General features: G+C 31.8%; 1 long non-coding RNA gene across 1 annotated transcript in view; it reads right to left on the bottom strand.

The window, feature by feature from the left end:
* Positions 1-9,422, bottom strand: part of LOC107678754 (uncharacterized) — a 27,832-nt gene that overhangs the window by 15,589 nt on the left and 2,821 nt on the right. The window contains exon 2 of the long non-coding RNA XR_001632966.1: positions 5,350-5,482. This is a non-coding gene — a long non-coding RNA (uncharacterized LOC107678754). The remainder of the gene's footprint in view (positions 1-5,349; positions 5,483-9,422) is intronic.

The following is a 9,422-nucleotide window of genomic DNA, read 5'->3' as shown; positions in this document are numbered from 1 at the left end:
TATTATCAATGTTGAAAACAGTTGTGCTGCACAATATTTTTGTGGAAACCGTGATACATTTTATTTTTCAGGATATATATGCACCACATAACTATAACTGCACTGTAAAACCCGATAAGTTCAGAATACTCAAAACTTTTGTGGACACCGATTACCAATTAAGTTTTGCAGCCCATTCTCGATTTAACGCAAGGTAAGGCTGAGCCATATGGAAAATAAATACAATCTCCATTTTTTCAGAACTTTTTGTTTTTTTTTTAAAGAAGTCTCTTTTGCTCACCAAGGCTGCATTTATTTGTTTATAAATGAAGGAAAAACAGTAAAAATTTTAAATATTATTACGATTTAAAAATACTGTTTTCTATGTGAATAGCTGTTAAACTGTAATTTATTTCTGTGATCAAAGCTGTATTTTCAGCATCATTACTCCAGTCTTCAGCGTCACATGATCCTCCAGAAATCATTCTAATATGCTGCTCAAGAAACATTTCTGATTAGGCCTTTCACGATAACAACTTTTTGTCGTGCGATATATTGCACCAGAAATAATTGCGATAAGCGATATTATTGTGATTTTTTCACAACGTTTGACCGATTCTCGATTTTTAACTAGTCAACTTGAAAATGTAACTACAACATGATTCAAGTAACTTTTTCATTATTAACCCTCTGATTAAAGAAATTTCTATTCCAAGTGCAGCACACATGATGTAAATGTTAAACAAATGACTCGTTAAATATCTTTGCAGAAAAGATGCATGAACTACAACTGCATCTTGCACAAACTTGTCATACATATTACGTGTTCAGAAATAATACTAGGAAAATGCACTCCCGACATCTGAGCCGCTGAAGACGCAGTGGATTACTTTTGTTTCTGAAGGGAATGTGCCCCCGATCTACATAAATGCGTCTATGTTCACGAGAATCATTCGTGATCCAGCCTCATCTACAGACGAAGTGAGTATAATGTTTTGTAATGAATCTTTGCAAATCGCCTTTCCTAATAATGTGCTAATTAGCAAGTTTCACGATGAATGCGGCTAAAGTAAACAGTCTCTCAGAGAGCAGCTCGGAAGAGAGGGGCGGGGTCAGCAGAGCTCATTAACATTTAAAGGAAAATGCTACAAAAACGGCTTGATCTGAAAAGAGCTGTTTTTGACAGGGTAAAAAATGTGTTTTTTACACTACCATTGAGAAATTTTAACCAAACTATGTTACAGACTTTTCATCAAGACCCTAAAGAATCATATCAACTTGTGGAAAACGAGTCCTATGACCCCTTTAAAAAAAATCTCAAAAGTCAAGGTAATTCAAAACGACTGAAGGTATAACACCAGTAGACTATTATTAACTTTAAATGTTGTGTAAAAACAGTGAACAGCAGCTTTCAGTCTGTCACCATGATGCAAACATGAAATATCAGACATACAGTAGTTCTTTACAGGTTTCCATTGGATTGCGCAGCTTTTCCACAGTTTTTTCCATGTTTGACTGTTGCGCTCGCGTCTCTTGTAGCGTCTCATGAATGAAACGACTTTCTAAAAACACGGCGCTCAAGTTAAAAGAAGCTCAACTCCCATCTTCCTGCATTTTTTCCTTTTCTACTGCCTGCGTCGCATCTTTGTCAACACAAAAGCGCATTCTGTGAGCTTGGTACTATTTCTATTCAAAATCGTGATTCCTTCATTTATAATAAATGAAATCGAGGCAAAACATTAAATTCTAATTAATCGATAAAATCAGAAAAATCACCCAGCCCTACCGCAAGCACTATGATGGTAACACTACAAAACTTCAACATAAAAGAAACACCCAAAATAACAGAGCATTAAACAATAACACATCTCCCCCTTTATTTATACTAACACACAAAATAACACTTAATTTCAACATTTATTCTCCTTACACAGTCTGACGCAAAGCATGCTGGGAATTAGAAATCTGCTGCAACTCAGTCAGTTTAAGTTCCGCTTATTAATATCAAATTTTGAACTTTTTTTCTGTTCTGTTATGTACAATGAACTTTCAGTAGCATTTGAGTGAAACAAACTCATTTCATGTAATTCGTTTAAACTGTTCGGTTTTACAGTGAAAAGTCAAAGAGCCAAAACACACTTCCATTCACATTTTTCTGCATCAGCCGCTGAGATCTAAATAACCTTAGTTTCCTGTTCTGGTTAACCAGACAGCCGTCTGACATCACAGACGAGTGATCTTCTGCTAAAACCATCACACATGTGTCTCTAAACAGCAGCTCTGCTTAGCAGCCAGATGTGATACGACTTCATTCAACATGCATGCACTGAATTGTGTGAACATTCGGAAATGTTGCTAAAAGCACCTCATATACTAAAGTAACTAAGCTAATCAAAACACAAACCAGCTACTATGAAGTTCAACTAGTCATCGGCACATTAATATTCAACACAATCAAGTCAATTCAATACTGCGTATCGTATTCTCACGATAGTCACTGAATCAACATTCACAACAAAACTGAAGTAGCGGGAGATGTTTTCTATGGTTTTATGCATCAATTGTTGATTGGATGTTGAGATGTGGGCGTGGCGCTCAATAATGGAGACGGATCTGATCTTGATTGTAAAAGAGGCGGGGTTTATGCAAATTAAATGACTGGAGAAGTCTGGCATGTGTCAACAATAAAAATAAAATGTTTAAATATCTCGATTAAACATGTATTTTTTTTTTCCATTTTTATTTTAATTATTACAAATGTATTAATTATTAAAAAAGGAAAAAATGAAGTATATGCATGCATAAATTGTTCACAATAAGACTATTAACATAAATATAGTGAATTTTCATTTCTTGCCGACTTTCAATTTCCTACAGTTCAATGAATGAAGAAGCAGATCATCTAAATAAGCGTCTCACTGGAAGATTGATAATAAAAAAATATATATTTTAATTTTGTAATATTTTTAATATTTTAATTATAAATTTTAAAAAATGTATCAAATTTAATTTTAATTATAAAAATTAATATATTAAAAGTAATACTTGCAAAGTCTAATAACATGCATTAAAAAAATAAATATGGTGAATTTTTATTTCATGCCAACTTTTTTTAAATGCATGTGTTCATTCATATAATTTCCAATAGTTCAATGAATATAGAAGCAGATCAACTTTTTTAATATTTTTTAAATATTTATATATTTTGAATATTTTACTTGAAATAAAAAAAATCTGTATTCATTTTTTATTTTAATTATTAAAACTAAATTAATTAAAAGTAAAAAAGTAAAATATTAAACATATGCATGTATGAGACTAATAACATGCATTAAAGAGTAAATATAGTGAATTTTCATTTAATACCGACTTTATGTGTTCATTCATATAATTTTCTACATGTCATTGTCAATGAATGAACAAGCTAAATAATCATCTAAATAATAATTTTCTCAGTGCGGCCGCTTCTATGAGACGCGAACAGTGCAAGAGAGATTGAAACTGATCATGTAAATCTCTCTCATGCATTTCCATCACAATACACAACCCTGATTGACTGCATCTGTGACATGTAGCTGATCACCACAGGAAGTACGTTCACAAACACACACACACAGACACACGCACGCACGCACGCATGCACGCACACACGCACACACGCACACTCACACACACACACACAGACAGACAGACAGACACACACACACACACACACTCACATCCTCAGCGCTGACAGAAAGAGTCAAAAGAGTGTTTGATCACCTCCCCATCTAGAGCAGTCATTTAAAGGGGAAACGCTCCTCGTAACCCATTTTTCTAACTTGATGTGACGTATTTCAGAGTGAAACAGGACATTCAATGAGAAAAAGAGTTGATTTTATTTATGCAGATTTGATCGGATGGTGAAAAGCATCTCTATATGGCAGACAATGTCAAAATGACGCTGGAGCAAGTTATTACAATTTTAATGAAAAATTATTTTGTTGGTAAAAATTTACAGTAAGGTTTAATTTGTTAACATTAGTGCGCTACATTAGTTAACATGAACTAACAATGTATAATTGAAATAATATTATAATTTTTATTAATATTTTTATTTTTATATTTTCTGTTTTCATTTTAATTTTAGTTAAAATTGTAGTACTTTTTTTTCCATTTTTTTGTAGTTTCTAAAGTATTTATTAATATTTATTTAGTTATATTTAGTTGAAGTTATTTTAGTACATCAAGTTAAACCAAATTAAAATAAAAAAGATTTTTTCAGTTATTTTATTTCAGTTAACATTTATTTTATTTCATGTAATGAAAATGTTTTTTAATGGTTTTAATTTTAATTACAGTTTGGTTAACTGCAGTAACCCTCCAATGAACAATACTTCTAAAGCATTATAATTCATTTATATTATATTAATTTTCTTAGTATTTTATTAAGTTATTAAAGTAATAAATATATTTACTTATTATTCATGTATTATTATTAGTAGTAGTAGTATTTTGATATTTAGTAATACATTACTAAAATGCAATAAAGTTGTTTAAATTAAAATTAATTAATGAACTGTGAACATCAACAATTATATGTATACTGACAACAACAAAAATTAACAAATGCTTTAAAATTATATATATATATATATATAGCTCATTGTGTCAACTATAATAACCTGCAATTTAATTTAGAATAATTTACTGTATATTATTAATTTTATATAATTTGTATTAGTATTTTATCAATATATTAATTATTATACATTTATAAATGTATTATTATTATTACTACTAGTAGTAGTATTATTACTATTATAATTTTGACATTTAGTAATGCATTATTAAAATGCAATAAAGCTAATGAATACACTGTGAACTAACATGAACAACTATACTTTTACTAACATTACTAAATGCTTTAATATATTGCTCATTCTTAGTTCATGTTAGCTCATGCATTAACTAATCTTAACAACACATTTTGTCTTTTGAATAACATCACTTATGAATCATTCTCAGTAACACGTATTCAGAAAGTAAATAGGGTGAATTTATGATTATGCGGACTTTAAATGATTGTGCAGATGTTCAGAAACATAAACTCAAAATGTCCCAAACCTTTCAGGGAAACTCCAGATTCAGGCGATCAAACGAATCTTTGATTCGTCATGAACTCTGTCAGCACTCTTGATGCGTTAGTGACTTGTTTACTGGAGCTTCAGCTGTCTGTGTGTGAAAACAGCCTGAAGGGACCGCGTTTGAGCCGCTCTGTTCTCTCATGTAATTCGCTCTTCCTCTGTTCGCTCTCTGCCTCCAGGCGCTCAAAGCTAATGTTCAGCACGCTATCAGAGCTGATCGATTCGTGCTAAAGCGTGAACGCACCTCGCTTGTGGAGCCATCCCTCCTTCACGATCACCACGTCCGTCGTCATGCTCTCCGGCTGCACACCGTCAGTCTATCCAGATCCGCCGAGTGCTTCGTCCCAGCCAGCGTAAAGCCTCTTCACACGGGTCGCCTGCGGGACAACGGCGTGGAAACTAGTTTAATAACAACTTAAACTAGTGCTGTGCATCACATCTAAACACTTAAAAGGACTGTTCACCCCTAAAATGACAATTCTGTCATCATTTACTCACCCTCATGTTGTTCCAAACCTGAATGAGTTTCTGGTCCCCATTGACTTCCATTGTATTTTTTCCTTACTATGGAAGTCAATGGGGACCAACAACAAAATATCTTCTTTGGTGTTCAACACAAGAAATAGTAAGTGATGACAGAATTTTTTCACCATCGAGGTGTTGCATGATGGTCCCCATTGACTTCTATGAGAAAAAACATCTATGGAAGTCAATGGGGACCATCAACCATTTACCAACATTCTTCAAAATATATTCTTTTGTGTTTAACAAAATAAAATAAACTGTCATCATTTACTGACCCTCAATTTGATCCAAACCTGTTTTGAGTATGTGGTCTCCATTGACTTCCATTGTATTTTTTTTCCATACTATGGATGTCAATGGGGACCAACAACTGTTTGGTTGCCAACATTCTTCAAAATATCTTCTTGATGACAGAATTTTTTCACCCTCGAGGTGTTGCATGTTGGTCCCCATTGACTTCCATAGTATGATAAAAAAAAAAAATATGGAAGTCAATGGGGACCATCAACTATTTGCTTACCAACATTCTTCAAAATATCTTCTTTTATGTTTAACAAAATAAAAAAAAACTGTCATAATTTACTGACCCTCAAGTTGTTCAAAACCTGTATGAGTTTCTGGTCCCCATTGACTTCCATTGTATTTTTTTCCATACTATGGAAGACAATGGGGACCAGCAACTGTTTGGTTGCCAACATTCTTCAAAATATCTTTTTTCAGTTCAGCAGAAGTAACAAACTAATAGAGGTTTGGAACAACTTGCCAAAATTTTTATTTTTGGGTGAACTGTCCCTTTAAAGGCATCAGGGAACTAATAAACACAGAAACACTTCCTAGACAAACAAAATGCAAATAAACTGCAAACACCTAAAGCTTGACATTTAAGCTTGAAAATAATTCTACATGATTATGTTTATAAAACTTGACCTCTGTTGCTTGATCAATGCATGAACCAATATAAAAATAATTTTAAAAGCACATTGAACATATGATGAAATGTGTAGAAACTCCCATTGAATCAAAAAGACTGATATTTATAATGAGAATTTAAAATCTTTTTTTTAAACAAATTAATACTTTTAATCATCAAGGATGCATTAAATTGATTAAAAGTGACAGTAAAGACATTTATAATGTTGCAAAAGATTTCTATTTCAAATAAATGCTGTTCTTTTGAACTTTCTGTTCATCTGTGAATCCTGAAAAATAAAATGTATCACAGTTTCCACAAAAATATTTAATGTTTTCAACATTGATGATAATCAGAAATGTTTCTTGAGCAGCAAATCAGCATATTATACTGATTTCTGAAGATCATGTGACACTGAAGACTGGAGTAATGATGCTGAAAATACAGCTGCGCATCACAGGAATACATTACAGTTTAACAGATATTCACACAGAAAACAGCTGTTTTACATTATAATAATATAGTAACATTTTTACTGTATTTTTGATCAAATAAATGCAGCCTTGGTGAGCAGAAGAAACTTCTTTCTAAAACATTAACAAATCTTAACCTTCTGAAAGACAATACAGATTATATGCATTTCTTTGTTAAGTGCTATGTATCTGCAAATACTAATAAACTGTCTGATAAAACTAAAGCGTTAAATGATTAGCTTTCAGTGACTTCTAAAACTTCAGCAACAACATCACAAAAGCTGCTAATGCTCAATAAACAGTACTCAGAGTTCAGACTGCATTGCCGCTGAAGTTGATCTATCCTTTTAAAACCTCACTGACACACTTTCGATTCGCTCTGAGTCAATCAGCGATCAAATTATTACAATTCACTCTCCACAACAACTGCTGCTGCATGTCTGCAGACTTTCAGCGCAGAGATAATGTGACAAAGTATCACGCTCAGTGCAGAAGCCACCACTTCCTGTGCTAAAGGAAGACGACTTTAAAAGTTGGCACCATCGTAAATAAACGCAAACATGTTGACCAGCGACTGCCTGCTTTACAGGAACTCATTTATTTACAATAAGCACAGTTCAGAAGGAGCCTGAAGGACCAAAAGGGCCACAGTAACAGAGTCACGTGATACATAGACAGCTTCCTACTGTATAGCACCATCATAAATTTAGAAAGAAAAATGAAAGAATAGGTAGGGTTTAAATGAAAAAAGCTAGGAAACTTTCACAAATAATTGAGTAGAACTGAAAAAGTATGTTCTACTCCAATAATCTTTACGACAGCTTCCTACTGTATAGCACCATCATAAATTTAGAAAGAAAAATGAAAGAACAAATAGGTAGGGTTTAAATGAAAAAAGCTAGGAAACTTTCACAAATAATTGAGTAGAACTGAAAAAGTATGTTCTACTCCAATAATCTTTTTTTACTGAAGTCTTTTTTACTGTACACTAACAAAAATTATTTACTTTGAAACACTTTTGATTTAGAATTTGCTTGTAAATTTCATAAATAATAATAAAACGTGACATTTCGAAGTAGAAAAACTGAAATAGTACTCCAGGAATCTTTTATTTATAACTTTTTATTTCAATAGATTTTTTTATTTATAGCTGATTTATTTAGAACTTCAAAAAAAATAATTTTTGCAGTCTACAAAAAAAATATTTCCCGTACACAATATATAATGCATAAAAATATTTAGCGCACACAATTAGTGAGTAAAATACTTTTACAATTTAATCTGTCATGTAGGGCTAATTGTAGAATTGAATCATAGTGTTTGGTTCATGTGTTACTTCACATCTGAAAAATAGGCAGAAAAATAAAAATATGTATGTATTTGTATGTAAATGTATTTATTTATTTATTTGTAAAATGTATTGCAATAATCTTTTGTTTTATTTACAGTCTAAACAACATACAAAGGCGCACACACAATTATTGAAAAATAAAAATATATATATTAAAAATTAAAAAACACAAATTCATACATTTTTGTTTTTATTAATTTTTTTATATACTATTTTATATAATATAATACACAATATTTAAAATATACAAAATTTAAAAACTTGAAATTTGTATTAAATTTGTAAACAGTATATACAAATCTAATACAACATTTAAGTTTTTATTATTATTTTATTTAAGTTTTAACTAGGCCTACTGAAACTTTACACACAGACACACACACACACACACACACACACACAGACACACCTCACACACACTCACACACACACACACAGAGAGCGAGTGGATGGCATGCAGCCAGATCCAGCAGTCTGAATGAACCCAATACCTCGCTCATGGTCACATGATCTGGGGGCCTGAGGCCCTTTGCTACAAAATTTAAAAACTTGAAATTTGTATTAAATTTGTAAACAGTATATACAAATCTAATACAACATTTAAGTTTTTATTATTATTTTATTTAAGTTTTAACTAGGCCTACTGAAACTTTCAATTATTGAAAAAATTATAGTATGTCAAAAATGTCATACAAAATGTTTTTATAATTATTTTTGATAAACTATTTATATATATTATATTTAATAGTTAAAAGAGTTGTCACATGTTTCAATCACGTCATTCCCATATTTAAATTACTTTTACCATTTAATCAGTTACATCATTTTAGAATTATAATTTTGGTTCATGTGTTAGTGGATATCACGTCTGACAAACAGGCAGAGAAATAAAAATAAGCAATGCACGGGTTACAAAAATAAAGACAGAAGCGAGTATGTTTTGGCCCTGAGCAGCAAACCCAGACCTGCTTTTCAACATGAGCCGAGTGTTTTTACTGCAACAACCCACCCACACACACACACACACACACACACACACACACACACACACACACACA

This window comes from Sinocyclocheilus anshuiensis, unplaced genomic scaffold (assembly GCF_001515605.1).
Source record: "Sinocyclocheilus anshuiensis isolate Anshui unplaced genomic scaffold, SAMN03320099.WGS_v1.1 scaffold208, whole genome shotgun sequence".
In the NCBI taxonomy this organism is placed as follows: Eukaryota; Metazoa; Chordata; class Actinopteri; order Cypriniformes; family Cyprinidae; genus Sinocyclocheilus; species Sinocyclocheilus anshuiensis.
The sequence above is the reverse complement of the archived record's forward strand: the minus strand, read 5'-3'. Positions and strand labels throughout refer to the sequence as shown.